Source organism: Amblyomma americanum, chromosome 3 (assembly GCF_052857255.1).
Source record: "Amblyomma americanum isolate KBUSLIRL-KWMA chromosome 3, ASM5285725v1, whole genome shotgun sequence".
Taxonomy (NCBI): Eukaryota; Metazoa; Arthropoda; class Arachnida; order Ixodida; family Ixodidae; genus Amblyomma; species Amblyomma americanum.
The window spans coordinates 111,107,065-111,124,110 of record NC_135499.1 but is presented as its reverse complement, the minus strand read 5'-3'; the positions used below and the strand labels follow the sequence as shown (position 1 = coordinate 111,124,110).

Sequence of the window (17,046 nt, the reverse complement as noted above, 5' to 3'; positions counted from 1 at the left end):
ACGCGTCAGGTGAGGGAGCAGCCATGAGATCTGGGGGTGGGGGATGTGCTTTACAGTCCCAGATTATGTGGTCTAAAGTAGCTTTTGCACCGCAGAAGCGGCAGTTAGGGCTGGAGGTTGTAATATGTGCGAGTACACATTTGGGTTGGGGAAAGAGTCGGTTTGTAGTCTTCTCCACGCCACCTGCTGCTCCCTTGACAGTGAGGGGGGCGGCGGCGGGAACTGCCTACGTGCGAGTCTAAAATGGGTGGTGTGATCGTGATAGGAGGTTAGCGCTTCACCGGTTGCCTCCGGGTTCGGACCGTCTACAGCTCGGCCGGCTTTAACTCGAGCTTGTGCGTTGGCGGCCTCGTTTCCGTGGTTTCCGGCGTGCGCGAAGAATACGAATCTCCTAGCCATTCGAGTGCGCAAGGCATGACAAAAATCCCATCTAAAACAGTTCGGCCGCGGTATGGCGCCACTGGATTGCTTGGTACTGTGGCAATATTACAAGAATACTTAACCGTAAACGAATAATGCAGGGAATATACGGCATTTTATACTGATGGATCAAAATCTCCACACTACGTCGCAAGTGCTGCGGTTCAAAATAATTGAGAAAAACAATACGGCTGCCTAAGTACGCCTCCATTTTCAAGGCAGAGTGTTACGCAGTCTCTGAGCTGTAGAAAAAATTATAAATGAGCACATTGTGAATAGCATCATTTACACTGATTCTCTGAGCGTACTCACCTCTCTTCACCATAAAATACAGTTAGACCACTAATCGGTGACATCATTCATAACATAAGAAGAGCTAAAACACAGGTAAAAGACAAAATTTTGCTGGGTGTCAAGCCACATCGGAATCACAGGCAATGAGAAGGCGGATGCATGTGCTGCAAAAGCTCGGAACAAAGAAATAAAGAACGTGAACATTCCATACAAAGATGGCATGAAGCTGGTACAGTGTAAAATCAGGTATGACAGTCCCAATGGAACACTGAAAGAAATAATAAGCTACACTTAGTAAAACCCTTAATAGAATAATGGAAGTCATGCTCACAGCAAAAACGTTTCATCGAAGTTATTTTATGCCGTCTCCATAATGGACACACACACCTAACATAACTTTCTAATGACAAAACAAGACAGACCTTTATGTGAGAAATGTGGAGATGAGCTCACAATAAATCGCGTGCTATTCTCGTGCACACTACTCGAGCGGCAAAGGAAAAAAAAATATTTACCGTATTTTACAATGAACGCATTCCCTTCCACCCCAATTTACTTTTAGGAGATAATCCATCTGTAAGAATTTCATCTGTTTTGAGTTTTCTGAAAGACGCAGCGATTTTAAACAAAATATAATATCACAGAACTGTTATTTCTAAAAATTCTTACCCTATGCTTTGACGCATTTTACGATACACCTCATTCATTTTATCAGGCCTGAGAAGGCGGCTGAGGTATACATTTGATTAGTTGGGCTCCTCGGAGTCCTTGTCCGGACAAGGACTTTCACCGAGGACACCCAATTCTTGAAATAAATTATACCATGTGTTTCGCGCATGATAGCCTGAGTAGCTTATGCGCCATATAGAATCCCAATACACTACAATACCATACAATACACAAATCGTCTCTCGACCACTCGACCTAATCTCCTGGACGTCACTATCGACCGTGTTACTGTGCGCGCCCTGACTGAAACCGGTGCCCATGTATCAGTGATGAGTGCTGCCCTCCGCCGTCGCCTCCGCAAAGTCCTCACGCCTGGCATGTCCCGTGTGCGTATCGCAGATGGCGCCACACCTGCTGTGGACGGTATGTGTACCGTGCAGGTTACTATTGCCGGCCAGAGTGTACCGGTTCAGTTCACCGTGCTGACCACTGGTGCGCATGACCTTATCCTCGGCTTGGATTTTTTTGACTGAACATTCCGCCTTTATTGAATGCTCGGAGGGTGTCCTACACCTCGAACTTCCACTGCTGGATTCAGAACCAGTCGATGTATCACTGCGACTGTTCAGTGCCAAATACTCTCGCCTGTCATCCCGAACCGCCTCTTTCGTGACACTGACCCCAACTCGCCCAGTTACTGATGGCGACTATCTCGTTACTCCCAATCTTGACCTCTTGCTGACCCGTAACGTCGCCCTACCTCATACCATCGCCATCGTCTAAGCCAACGCCCTCTCGCTGCATTCCCTCAACTTCGGCGTCTCTTCTTAAGTGCTCCAGTCCGGCATCTGCGTGGCTACGCTATCCCCTATCGCTCTTTGCCAGGTCGCTACGTTGGCCGCCACCCCTGTTCAAGACACCGCCTCCACGCGCCGGCAGTCTCCTCTGTCGACAGACGCCTTCACGACCATGATGGCTACCGACCTCCGTCCCGACCAAATTGCCCAGCTTCGTGCCCTTCTCGTGTATTTTTCGGATATTTTTGATTTTCATGTGAACAACACCATGCTGGGTCAAACTCTCGCCGTCAGGCACCGCATTGAAACCGGCGATGCCCCTCCCATCCGCCGCCGCCCCTACCGGATCTCTACCCGGTCTCTAGGTAATCAATGCGGGAGTTACTGAAATGCTAGGGAAAAACATTATCGAACCCTAACACTGTCCCTGGGCCTCACCCGTCGTACTTGTCACGAAGAAGGACGGCTCCTGGAGTTTTCTCATTGATTATCGCCACTTGAATAAAATCACTATAAAGGACGTGCACCCCCCGCCGCGCACCGATGACGCACTTGATTGTCTCCATGGTGCCAAATTCTTCTCATCCATAGATCTTCGCTCGGGCTACTGGCAAATTGTTGTAGATGACCAATACCGTGAGAAGACCGCCTTTGTGACCCCTGATGGCATTTATCAATTTAAAGTTATGCCTTTCGGATTATGCAACGGGTCAGCAACATTCGAACGCATGATGGATGCCCTTTTGCAAGGCTTTATGTGGTCCACCTGCCTGTGCTATCTCGATGAGTCATTGTCTTTTCGCCCACGTTTTCCTCTCACCTCGCTGACCTTTCCCAAATCATTTCCCTCTTTACTCAAGTTCCGGCCTGCACCTCAACTCGTCTAAGTGCCGTTTCGCGCGCCGTCAGCTCGCCATCTTGGGTTATGTGGTCGACAACACGGGGGTCCACCCTGACCCTGATAGGAACCGAGCCGTCAGAATTTCCCCAGCCACGTTCCTGTAACGACGTCCGAAGCCTCTTAGGGCTGTGCTCCTACTTTCGTCAAATTGTTGAAGGCTTCGCCGACATCGCTAGCCGCCTCACCGACGTCCTGAAAAAGGACGCCACCTTCATCTGGGGTCCCGACCAAGTACAAGTGTTTTCCACCCTGATATTGAAGCTTACTACCACGCAAGTTCTGGCACACTTCGGTGTGACCGCTCCCACTGAAGTCCGCACTGACGCTAGGGGCTACGGCATCAGCTCAATCCTCTCTCAGAGGCAATCCAGACAGCACCGTGTCATCGCCTACGCCAGCCGCCTCCTCTCAGCCCTGGAGCGCAATTACTCAATTACGGAACGTGAGTGCTTAGCCCTTGTCTGGGCGGTTGGGAAATTCCGCCCATATTTATACGGCCGCTACTTTACAGTTGTCACTGACCATCATGCGTTGTGCAGGGTCTCTTCCTTGAAAGACCCTACAGGACGGCTAGGTCGTTGGGCACTGAGCTGAAATCCAGGGTTCGACGGAAACCCGTCTGGTCGGGTATGTTCATGGCGGATCGGAAAAGAAAAGCGCAAGACGACAAGGCTTTACCTAGAATCTTTTTATATTCAGACGACGGCAAACACGCTCAATCGCAACGAAGGCAATCTACCCACGATATACTTCCGCTGCTTGCGTCATACCATGAAACCTATATAACCTACCTTCACTCCTGTCTTTCTTTCATTATGAACAAGGCCCCCGTAAGCCGGGGCCGAAACGTCATCCTTTTTAACGATTGGTCGGCGCTTGAAGATTTTCCGCCTTGGGCACTGAGCCTGCAGCAGTACGATTACTGTGTATTCTACAAGTCTGGTCGCTTGCACGCCGATGCTGACTGCCTTTCCCGTTACCCTGTTCGCCCGTGTGACAATCCTGGCACTGACAGCGAGGACGCCCTGTGCTCTCCCTCTGCCCTCGCCAACATGGCCGAAGAACAGCGCCACGATGCCGTGCTGCGCTCAATTATCGCCCACCTCCATACCACCCTATTAGACCCTCCGACGCGCCGCTTTGTGCTCCGTGATGGAGTTTTATACCGTAGGAGCCTTAACCAAGCTGGCCCTGACCTCCTCCTCGTTGTGCCCAAACACCTCCGCACTGCTGTCCTCCGAGAGCTGCATGATCTCCCCACTGCTGGCCACTTGGGTGTCTCCCGTACTTACGACCGCGTGCGTCGTCGATTCTTTTGGCCCCGCCTCTACCTCTGTGTACGCCCCTATGTTGCTGCCTGCGAGGAGTGCCAGCGCCGGAAACGCCCCACCACTCTGTCGGCCGGTCTGCTTCTGCCGATTGACGTCCCACCCGAACCATTCCAACGCCTCGGCTTAGACCTTTTGGGAACGTTTCCGCAATCCACCTCGGGTAACAGATGGGTAACTGTTGCCACAGACACACTACTCGTTACGCAATCACGCAGGCACTTCCTACCAGTACTGCTATTGATGTTGCCGATTTTCTTTTGACTGACCACATCCTACATTATGGTGCTTCCCGTCAACTTCTTACCGACCGAGGCGGATGCTTCATGTCCAGAGTTGTCGCGGACATTCTTCGGCCGTGCACTACAAACCATAAGCTCACCACTGCCTACCACCCGCAGACAAACGGCCTCACAGAACGCCTCAACCGCACTCACCAAAACGTTGGCTATGTACGTTTCTCCGGACTACCGCGACTTGGATATCGCTCTACCCTATGTGACCTTCGCCTACAATTCTCCCGCCATATGACACTGCCGGCTGCTCCCCTTTTTATTTTTTGTACGGCCGCGAGCCCCTACTGCCTCTGGAGACGCTGCTCCCCACTTCTACTGCTACTTGCTTCCCGGCTACTCGCTTCCCAGAGCTCTCAGCAGGAAGTCTAAAACCGCCCTCACCGTGCGGTCTCCTTCTCCCCTGGCTACCTCGCCATCTCGCCGCGTGGGGCTCTCTGAAAAACTTCTGTCCTGCTGTATCAGACCGTACCGTGTGCTGCGCCAAGTCACCGCAGACACTTATGAGATCGCTCCGGCCTTCCTCGGTGCCAGGTCCTCTCAGCATGAGCCTGATATTGCGATATGTCTCGCAATCCCATTCACTGCCCTGATGTACACCGGGACGGTGCCTTTTCGACCGGGAGGCCGCGCAACGGATAATCTTCGTAAAGACGACGTGGAGGAAGTGCCCGGTGTGTGCGCGCTATCCGCTCAGTGTTCTCTGTGCCCTGTGCTCCGGTCGTCCGTCTGCCTGCCTAGACTTCGGGCCACGTAGCAATATTGTGCACGTAGATCACTTACCTGGAGGAAGCGGGAGCAGCACATAACGTGTGGACCCATACAAAAATGTCCTATGGCCGGCTATAGACATTTGGCCCAAATAGCTCTAAACCTTTTCTATTTCTATCTATAGCTGTATATACAGGCTGATATATTTTTCTATAGAGAGCTGAAGACAGTTGTATGGTTCCAAAGCTATAGCTTTAGTGGCATAGATTTTTCAACAGCTAGCAATAAGCACCTCTGTAGGTGCTTATAGTCGTTCATAAAATTCCATAGACGGACATAGCTTTTTCCATAGATGCCCATAGGACGTTTTTGTATGGGGACTTGTGCTACAACAGACCTTTGTAAACTGCTGAAAAGCAACAGCCTTGACAGAGGTTGTACATAGTTGCAGGCCCAATTCCCAAAGGTGGAGTAAGGTTTTGAAGGTTTAATCGCACATTAGTATCCACCCAAGCGCATCCTTCCGGCTAAAAAGTAATGAAACCATGGAACCCCGCTGTTTATGAAGAAACATCCGGTGTTCAGAGCTAACCTAGACCAGGACAGCAGGGAAGGGTGGGGGGAAGAGAACGGAGTTTGTAGGAACGGTGTAGTAAGGTTGGTTTTGAGGAAAGGAAATGGCGTAGCAGCTGTCTAGGCAATTTGCCTATTAGCATCCACACAAGAGCAGCCATATGGCTACAGATGATGCTGAATGATTACTCCATTATTTACATACTGTTACTCCCTGTCCCTATCGCTCACCCGAACTGGAGTCATTTCATTTACTGTCATTAATTTGAGAATAAAACAACGCAGTGATGCAACAAGCAGATGTCACTTTATTTGAAAGTTCAAACAAAAACAACAAAGATAGATAGATAGATAGATAGATAGATAGATAGATAGATAGATAGATAGATAGATAGATAGATAGATAGATAGATAGATAGATAGATAGATAGATAGATAGATAGATAGATAGATAGATAGATAGATAGATAGATAGATAGATAGATAGATAGATAGATAGATAGATAGATAGATAGATAGATAGATAGATAGATAGATAGATAGATAGATAGATAGATAGATAGATAGATAGATAGAACTTTTATTCATGTCAATTGCCAGACAACATAAATCAGGCCTACCAAAGCCTCAAAGGGCTTGAGTGGCAGCGCCTGGCAGACAGCGAACGTTGGCAAAACAAAGGAAAATAGAGACGTTGCAATGAACTTTGCAAAAAAGAAAAAGGTCACCAAACATAGTGAAACAAATATATAACTATTACAACATCAAGAGAGATTACAGTAATTTAAATTAATACAGTAAATAGATGAAATAACTACGGGGCAGGAAGCAGCGCGGAGACATACCGCAAAGTTTTTTTCAGGGTGTACTTAGTTTTCATGCGGAGTACAGTAGGTGGCAAGCTATTGAAACAGGCAGGTACATAGTAATGGCGTGTGCGCTTTCCGTACCGGGTTGAGGAGCGAGGAATGCAGTAGCGGTATTTTGGTCTTAAAAGAGCATCAAGTATTCTTGAATGTCACTGCACACACAAAAAAAAAAAGAAAGTGTGTGGCCAGTCAGCCCTGCTGCTGAAGACCTGAAAAAAAAACATGCAAGCATAGAGTTATGCCACTGATTCAAATTGCCAGCTTGCACGCTGACAACACAGCTTCCCGCGCAGGGAGCATCGCCAACTAAAGCGGTCACAAAACATTAGTGCGGACATACGAATAACATAAGACATGCACACGAATGCTGCACACAACTACGTCGAAAGACATTCTCGTGATCTGTACATGATCAAATGAGCCCAGGAAAGATGTTACATGTTTCAATACTCGCGGATTTTATTCATTCACCGCTAAGAAAAATTGGAGGGACACAATATCCGCCTTAAAGGTATGACGCGATAGCGTACCCCTTACCGTCACCTAGGTGGCCCACCAGCCTCCAACCCATTGCTCTCTCGAGACCACCTGCCAGAGCCATGCCCGTGAGTTTTTTTCTCTCATGGCGCCGACGCCGACAACGCAAATACCAGATTTTCTGGAGAAAGGGGCCTGATTTTAACTATATCGCGTTAATATTCACGAGCTTTCACCAAGCGCAAGAGGCAGGCCCTCACCTATTCCACGAGAGTGTTTCATATGCTTGTATTAAGCGCCCACACAAGCATTGTAGCAGGGCATACTCTAGTGAGCGTAATGCTGGACCTTACAGCAAAATGGATGAAGCTGATAAAAGTTGCAAGACTCGCTGAAATTTACCGTGAATTGAAGGGGTGGAAAGACTTTCCTACATAACCCAGGCCAGGTATTTCGGAAATAAAATCAGAGTAACGCTCAACTGCAAGGGCGTTCAATGTGTTTCCTACGAAGGCAGGAACCGAAGGTAGGAACAATGCGCTTTTTTGAAGACAATTTCAAGTCGACATTTTGGCCTAATTTTTAAGAAATATAAAAACTCGCGGAAATTTGTTTACAGTATTCTACGCGACTATAAAACCCAATAAAATTTCGTTCCGTCACCATTACTTGATGTTGTTTACGGAATTGTTTAAGTGAATGTCTCAACCATGATTTAACTGAGGGCAATAAATGCAGGAATTTTTATACCTTAAGATGTCGTTGTACTAGACGTTAACCAGAGAGAACTCAGCCGCGAGCATCAGTCTCAAAATCAATTGTCTAGCTAATAAAAATTTCTTAGTAAAGTCTGGTGGTTGCTGCCAACGGCGAGTTCCTAGCCAAGGGCAAGAGGGGATGCCCTGCAGAGTGACGAATACTTCCAGCTAAACCGCAAGAGCACACGATGTGCCTGGGAAGTACAGTGCAAATGCGACGTCAGCTGGCGAGGCGCTACAATCTCTACGGCGTTCAATTCGAACCATCTGCGCTATTGCGCAGCGAGAAAACTAAGTGGAAACCAGCTACGTGGCCGTCGTTTTGGAGAAGTACGAAGCTAAAGTAATTGCTACCGCGGTAAAATAGCGTAGACTATTCGAAAAGGGCCGCCGCAGGGATTGCAACGCCTCTCCAAAGACGCGTCACCTTACTTCCAGGAATTTTCGAAATTCCGTCGAAACATCGCATAATTATCATATGGCCAGGATTCTGGTTCATGCGCCGCTAGTTCACAAAGCCACCACCACGGTGCCTCATAAGTTGAGCTCCTCCTCCTCCTTTTCTTACATTCTTCCTCCCTGGTTTGAAAGAGAGACGGTGGTGGTTGTTGCTATGAAGGGGAGGGGGTGGAGGGGGATACTGGCAACACCCTCTAAAGAACTCAAGAGGGTGTTGCCTGAACCCCCTTCCCCACTCCCCCACGCCTTTCGCATCACAGCTTTCGTTCCTTTCACCCCCTCCTCCCCTCCATACTTAAAGACGCTAGCCACTGCCCTCATTCACCCCTGATGAAGGAGCAGAGTCGGCTTCGAAACGCTGGGTTAAATGTAAAGGTTTTCGTTGGAGGCTAGCAGTTTATATAAGTATTTAAACCCAACCAAACAGGAAATCTGCCGAAATGTTTAGTTTTCATACAACAAGCAACCACAGTCTGCGCTCCGCGATTCGCGGAAAAGTAAAAGGAGGAAAAAAAAGAAAGTCAGGCAAAGGCACAGCAGGAGACCCCTCTCCACTGTCCTTTTCTTCCTCCCCCTTACCACCCTGCAACCGGCTGCCAGTGTAGCTCCTGAAAAAAATTTTTTTTTCCCTACCTATGCATCTGCTCACATCTTTGGCCCTTCATGTTACCGTCCACCCCCCCCCCCCCCCCCTTCTCTTCATCCGTTTTAATGCTGCGAGCAGTGGGTCTTGTTCTCGTAGCCTTTGTGGGAGAAACACTGCCAAAAAATTGTGTCTGAAGGGTAGGGTGAAATTCAAGCACAAGATTGCTCAAAGCCTGGCGCCTGGTTTTTTTTAGTTGAAGTGCTCGGAAAATGGTCTTTCACCTAACCTAGTGTTGAAGAAAACACTGCACTATTAACAAAAGAAAACATTTCTAAGATATGGACACCCAAGATTCTTTACTCGATATATCATCCAAAACCGAAAAGGAAGCAACGCAAACAACTCTATACGCTTACGCTAAGGACACGCCAGTGGCAAAAACGCGCATGCAGTTCGTACGCAAAAGGTGTCAGTGAAACCTTGGCCAGTATGCTCAGAAAGGAAGGGATGCAAACTACACACAAGACGGCCACCATTATCGGACGCCTCCTCTGCCCCTTCAAAGATAGTCATCCTACAAAAAAGGCCTAAGGCGTGGTATGGAAAATACCCTGTTCGAGTGCTTGCTGTCATAGGCTGTGGAAACTAATCAAGGCAAATTTAAATGTCGCGGGAGGATGTTAATCGTCCCTGAAAACGGCACCCCTCTTCTTACACCCGCGGTCTGTGCAACTCCCTGGAGCCACACGTCGGAGAATTAGTAGTTTGCCAATCGCTTAAGAGGCAACAACCGACGAAATACAAAAAGAAAGCTAAAAATGTTGCTGGCCCGGCGATTGCTATCTAATCTCTCAACTACCGGAACTGCAACCCGCAGAATTAAAGGCAAAGAGAGAGGATACCGAGGAGTACACAGGAGAGCGACAGCAAAAAAAGACGGGGTTGGTTTGCACCTCATACGCAAAAAAATATATGTTCGCGCCACTCGTCCGAGAGTGCCTATAGGTGCTGTTACACACATTCGCAACACGGTAAATTCACTGCATATTCAGGGCCGCACGCACGTAACGCCCTGTCAGCTAATTAATGATGTGACCGCCACATTGCACAAGCAGTCTGGATGGAGCGCCCAGCCGCCCCGCTGGAGAAACGCAGGATAAGCATTGAAACCTCGTGTTATCCGACAATACTTCCGTTCATTCTTCACCAAATTTAAATTATAATCAAGAACATATAGTTCACGTTTTACTCTTGATGGCTCCTCTGGGTAACGGAGTGATTTACTTGCATCCCGAACAGATGGCACACTCTTCAGAATAGTTCCCAGCATTCCATTCTATGAAGTGTTCGTTAGCGGTTTACATAATTGCCGAAACTAGCATCGATTACAGCAGTGGCAAAGCCCTTATCGACGGCGAACGATCGAATCACGAGATGCACTTTACCAACCTAGAAAAAAATGTTGCGAACTACCACAATACTAATTGTTACATTGGACAAATCACCTACTGCCATAAAACGCAGCATCAGGTTTGCCGCCTCTCACTTACGACATTCACTTCAACGCATCCGTGCTGCTCTTTCACCACATCGACAAAACTTTCGAAGAGCTATCTGCTATTGAGCCTAATAATATAATTGTTAAAATGTAGTCATTAATTCACTATTTTAATATTTTCAACGCACAATGCAAGACCCATATACAAGTAGCGGTGAGTGAGCTCTAAGTATTAGCGTCTGGGAATTACGCATTTCACTGCTTGAACAAAGTACCTTGAAGTTTCATTGCTTTGCACTGTTAATGCGCACGCAATTCCACTATCACCTATGCCCGTGTGGTCACTGTACGCGCTTAATAAAAAATGTACCTGTCAAGCAAAAGATTCTCCTTATAATTTTCTCTGTATACCTCATAGAAGGCACACGCTTTCTTGTAGCATTTTATGTAGCAGCCCATGGTCATAGCCTCACTCCGATGGGGGCACTTTTGAAAGTGCGCATGCGTGCAGCACGGCTCAACCTCCCAAAGCAAACTACCAAAGCAGGGACACTGCAGCGGTGACGTGCGCCTTGCCAACACACCAAGAGAGGGCGCCACACGTTTCTTGCCAATGCTAAGGTTGCATGACAAATAGAGAAACAGCGTAGGAAATCTTTTGCTTCATTCAAATGTAAAATACTTTATACTTATTTCAAGGTAGGACATTACGCTTCCTGAAGCTCCAAAGAGCTTGTCGATATATTGTAAATTAGAACTTTGGTGAACGATAAAGTGAAGTGGGTACTTTTCAGGACTTCGTCATAGACTCCATGCTGTCGTAGCTTATTGCGCATGGTAAACGCAGCATGTAAGCTATAATGATGAAACTCTACTAAAAGAAACTTTAAGAAGCATTTAACATCTTGGCGAGACAGCTATTCTCCAACTTTTATGCGCGACGAGGTATTAATTTTTATTTTTTCATCGCCATTGAGTTACGCGCCGCCGGCTGTCGCGAAATGGCGCGACCGGTTTTTTGAGGCGCATGGGCCAGAATGCTAGGGATATGGAGGAGCATTGATGGCATTAACTTTGGGCAACCAGCCTGTCCATGCCTTAGGTTCCGCGTTTTTTTTTGCCAGAGACAAGTTCCTTAGCGGCACTGTATAGCGCAGTTTTTTGTCAATGAGCCCTCATGGCGAGACGTTTGCTCTTATGCACATAGCCTACATAGCTCCTATAACTGACCCGCCGTGGTGGCACAGTGGCTATGGGAAGACCGCCGTGTGCCATGCGATCGCAGTGCACGCTATGGAACCAGCAGGTGTTCAAGCCCAATGCGGAGCCCTTCACAACAATACCCCATATCCCATGAGCCGCTTTGGTACGCTACACACCCACCATGCCATACTTTAGTATGGTACAATGACGTCATGACAGCTCAGTGTACTGAACATCGCTCACCCAGCAGTGTTGGTCCTCACACGAAGTACATGGCGGTCTTGAGGGACTCGAGCACCTTGACAGCCTCCACATACTGACTGGTTGAGACGGAGTCGGCGCTGCCCCCAAACGAGTCGCTGCTCGAGCTTGACACGTCCACCTTGCTCATCACGTGGTTCTTGGCCCGGTACGCGGCCAGATGAGCATAGTAAACGGGCGCCGGGATGCTAACGCTGCGCGCGCAGCGGGCGTATGTGTGGCAGAGGTAGTAGCTCAGATTCTGCACGTCGTCCGCCGTAAAGCTCGAGTCGTCCCAAAAAATGTAGTAGTGCGACGGCCTGCTCGTGCCCTGCACCACAGACACAACAGGGCCGGTTCAACCCACGGAATCGCAGCATGATCTCCTGGTTGTAGACGACAGACCTCGCGTCACATCCCCGCCAACACTTAGGCAGTCTTAACTTAGGAATCAAGAGGAAGAGATGGGCTTGGGCTGGGTATGTAATGCGAAATGGAAGACAACCGCTGGTCCTTAAGGGCTACGGAGTTGATTCCAAGAAAAGGGAGGCGTAGCAAGGGGCGGCAGAAAGCTAGGTGGGCGGATGAGATTGGCAAGTTTGCCAGGATACGGTGGCCGCAGCTGTCAAAGGACAGGGTAACTGTAGAGACATAGGAGAGGCCTTTTCCCTGCACTGGGCATAGTTAGGCTGATAATATTCATGATGATGATGAATTTGGGTGCCTTAAAATTTTGTTACTATCCTGTGGTCCCCGTTTTGGAACACATCCTGGTCCCGGCAGTGGCGGACGAATTTCGTTGATGGAGGCGAAATTCGAGAAGCTCGTGTACTGCGCAATCTCAGCGCACGTTAAAGAGCCCAAGTGGTCGAAATTTTCGGAGCCCTTCACTACGGCGTCTCTCATAGTCTGAGTTGCTTTGGGACGTTAAACCTCCATAAACCAAACAGATCCCATTTTGCGGGAACCCTTTACTGGCTGTTGCACAATGAAATATCAAAGTAGGCCATGCGCAGTTGCTATTCGGGCCCACACCTAACAGTCATCCTGTGCTTTATAATGTGTAAGAAGCGCCCAAACGCCCTGTCACTGCCTCTATAGTGGCCTTCTTAATGTTGCACTGAAAAGTTCGGAGCACGTTCAGTTCGCTTCTGCGTCATTAGGGAGTTTATGCGACCAAAGTACCGACTACTGGGCCCCAGACGGCATTCCATTACTGTGCACGTGAATGCCGAAATGGCAGCAGAGGTAGAAGTCGAAGTCGAGCGGGTGCGTGACCACAGAGTCTACGGTGGTGCCGGGCGGCACGTTGCGGCACTTGCCAACCCCGTCCCGGTCATTGGTGGGCATGAAACGCGTGTGGTGACGCTTCTGGACCACGATGAATGTCAGCGCCGGCTCGTACGTCTCGTACGGGGAAAGCTCCTGGCACGCCAGTCGGATGGCGCTCACCTGGAAACAAGATCACGGCCAAGTTGTAGCCCTGAACTGGTCGCCTAATGGATTAAACACTGCTTCTGGAGCTTGACACAAGGGATGGGCAGGACAACACCATTTCGTGCGCAGTCAAACAGCTACGAATCGTCGTCTTTCGAACAAAGTTAGGAGAAGGTTATGGCGCTGTGAGTAAATTCGTATCGTATATGGAAAACTGGTAGAATCCACAGTAACTTGGAAGCTTCTCTGATCGGGCTTGCAGGTAATTCATGACAGCTAAAAATGCAACAGTGCAAGACGGGTACGATGAACACCAGCGCTGTGATGTCCAGCGCTGTGGTGTGGTGCATTTTTATCTACATTGAGACCCGCCAGTTACCGCGGTCGATGATGTTCGATGTAGAATCCGCGAGACAATATGATGCTGCCCCTTTCAATCATAACCAACCCAAAAAAAGATGCGGGGATAAATCATTTCGCATTCGAAACTTACCTCGCGGTTGCGGACCTCCATGAACTGCCCCTCGCTCACTCCGTCCCGGTAGAAGATAATGCGCTCCGGCTTGTGCCTGGTAGGATGATAAAATGCCTTCAGCGTGTCTTTCATCATGTCCTTGAGGTCCTTGATGATCTCCAGGCGCGAAGTGGCAGCGGAGTCTGCCACCTGGACGCGAACGGAGGCGTGGAACTTGTACGGAATAGAGTCCAAGCTACCAACGCACGCCGCGATGGACGGCCTCAGCTTGTCCCCAGGCGCCGGGTGAGTCACGTCCGCTCCGATGATGATAACCGGCTTCTGGAAGATTTTCGGCTTCTCCTTGGGCAGCAGGCTGTTGTTGATGCCGCCCAGCTTGGCGTTGATCTTCTGGCAGAGGTTGGTGAGGAGCGCGGCGTTGCACTTCTTGATCACGTTGTTGTCCATTACGCACTGCGTGCGCAGCCCGATCTCGGTCTCGGCTACCTGCTTGATATCGGCGTAGCTCATGTTCTTGGCGAGCACGATGATGACCATCTCGAGGTTGGTGGTCTTGCGCTGCTCCTCGAGGAGGATGTTCCTCACGGGCTTGCGGTTCGCATCAGTCGAGGTGACGTCCAGCGGCTTCTCGATGCTCATGCCCAGTTCTTGGCCGACCCGGATGAGCATCTTGACGAAGTTGTCGAGGCTGTCTCGCTGCGCGAACTGGCTCAGGTTGAGCAGTGTCTAGCGGGTCAGCGTGGCCGACTTGTAGAAGTGACGGCCCCGCAGTTCCCAGGTGCCCTCGCGGGGCTTGACGATGTAGTTGTTCTCGAAGACCAGCGACGGCGGATCGAGCACCCTGCCCTTGAGCTGCGTCGGCTCGGTGCTGATTTTGATGCCGAACTCGCGCAGGCACTGGTCGCTGCTGCTGACCAGATCCCGCACCGACTGGCGGATCTCGTTGAAGCGCTTGGCCGGTGGCTGGGCCGTACGCTTGATCATCTCGGATGTCTGGTTCTCGTCCAGTTTCTTCTTGCAGTGCTGCCCTTCGACGATCACGCAGACCTCCAGCGGGAGGTAGGCCGGGTGGTTTGCGCTGCCGGTCTCGATGGAGGGCAGGTTCGGGTACTTGAGACGGTCGTAACGGTTTTGGAAGTAGTCGGCCACCGAGCAACGGGTGCCGTCTTCCATTTTGAAGTAGATCTTCTTGGCTGGTTCCTTGGTGACGCGAACCACCTTGTACTTGCGAGGGTATGCAAGGTGGGTGACCTTGACGCGCAAACCCTTGAGCTCCTTGTTGAGACGAACGTTCTGGAAGTCGCGCAGGTTCTTGAAGTCTCCGGCCGACATCTCGCGCCGGCAATCGCTGAACAGTTTGCACATGAAGTCGGTCACGGGTAGAGGCTCGTAGAAGGCGGTGGCCGAAATGTCGACGTTGAGCATGGGCTTCCACTGAGCGGGCCGAACGCTAGTGTAGTAGCCGAACCAGACTTCGCGGCCACCTCCAAGGGTGTTGTATTCGCCTGGGGCCAACGGCTTGAAGAAGGACCACCCGACGGGCATGAGTTTGATCGACGGTCCGTGCCGCAGCACGATGTCCACGGCTTGGAGGACCTCCTGGGGAACGTGGCTGACGCGTCTGTCGAAGACCGCGTGTAGCGCGTCCAGATTCACGGTGGCCGCGTACTGGATCTTCACGATGAACTTCTGAATCCGCTTGTCCTCCTCGAAGTCGACCGTGAAGGTGCGCTCGCGGAAATTGAGCCCACGGCGCGTGTACAAGTTGTTGCGTCCGTCGAAGGCGGGCATGCAGCCACTCAGGTCGACCCGGTACTTCTTGACGAGCAACTCGATGACCAGGCGGTTGATCTTGTTGCTGATGCAGCGGTACTTGCGCTTCTCGGGCACTTTGTTGGTCTCCTTGCGCGACTCTGAGCAGATCTCCACGTCGTAGTGGAAAACGTTACCGGAAGGGATCTCAACGCTGAAGTGGTTGGCGGTCAACTGGATCGGCCGGCCCAGTTTGCCTTGAGCAGGCCGGCGCGGGAAGTGAGACGGCAAGGCCCGCTCGATTTCCTGCAGAGCGCGCCGGGGCAGTCCGCGGCTAAGGTTTAAATTCCCACAGCGCACAATTCGTGTCCAACATTCTTGAACAAAATTTGAAAATTTTAAATACTCTTATGGAAATATTGAAGGTAATGGTCATAGTCCGATTTTTTTTTACCAGCTGGCATCAAGCTGTTCAGACTGCCATAGAAAAACAATGGGGAACGCTTTTGACGGTAGCAATAACATAAATGAAAACATGCAAGCCTGCCGACGGCAGATCTGCAGATCTTTGTCCAGAATTGTCGGTTAGGCGGTTGAATTACGCACGAATTCCGCGCGTAAACTAAGCCTGACCTCTGCGTTAGCTGTCTAAAAGTAAACTCCTCCATACATCGGTTAATCGATAAAAGTCAAAAGTCAACTCCTCCACACTGACGATCTGAGTTGCGCGTCACGCTGTTGATATGGAGTGCTCAAAATGATCTCGGTAAAGTAAGGAGAGCGAATGGAGTGCATTGGTCAGATTTTCACGTCTCTACGCTGGGGATGAGAACTCGCGATTTTGTTTCGGTGATACTTTTTCGCCTGTGGACTACTAGCACGGAACCCACTCCAGTGAGCTCTTAATCGATAGCAGTACGCCTTCTTACCTTTAACTAGTAAAATGCCGCGAATTACGAGAGAAAATGCCGCGAATTACGAGAGAAATGCGAAAAATTTATATCTCAGAGATTCCTGCGGGGAAAAGTGACAGCTGTAGGCAACCTCAAGTTTGCAGCGTCACTCAAAGCACTCTAACACATGCCAGCGAGAGGACCAAGCATTCTTTGAAGGAGTGAAGGCGCCAAATTTTTGGCCCTGTGCCTTTGATCTGCACACAAAAACTGCAATATGAACTCTGCTTTGTCGTTTTAATTAACTGAAACTTACACTGAACTGTTGCAGAAGTCAAGATTTCAGCAAATGAACAAAGAGCTATATATAAGTATTTGTATGCTTCACAAGACCTGGTGCTCACTTGTGCCAT

General features: G+C 49.6%; 2 pseudogenes; both read right to left on the bottom strand.

The window, feature by feature from the left end:
* LOC144124003 (protein argonaute-4-like) overlaps positions 1-9,214 on the bottom strand; it is a 27,646-nt pseudogene extending 18,432 nt beyond the window's left edge.
* On the bottom strand, positions 7,038-17,046 carry LOC144124002 (protein argonaute-4-like; annotated as a pseudogene).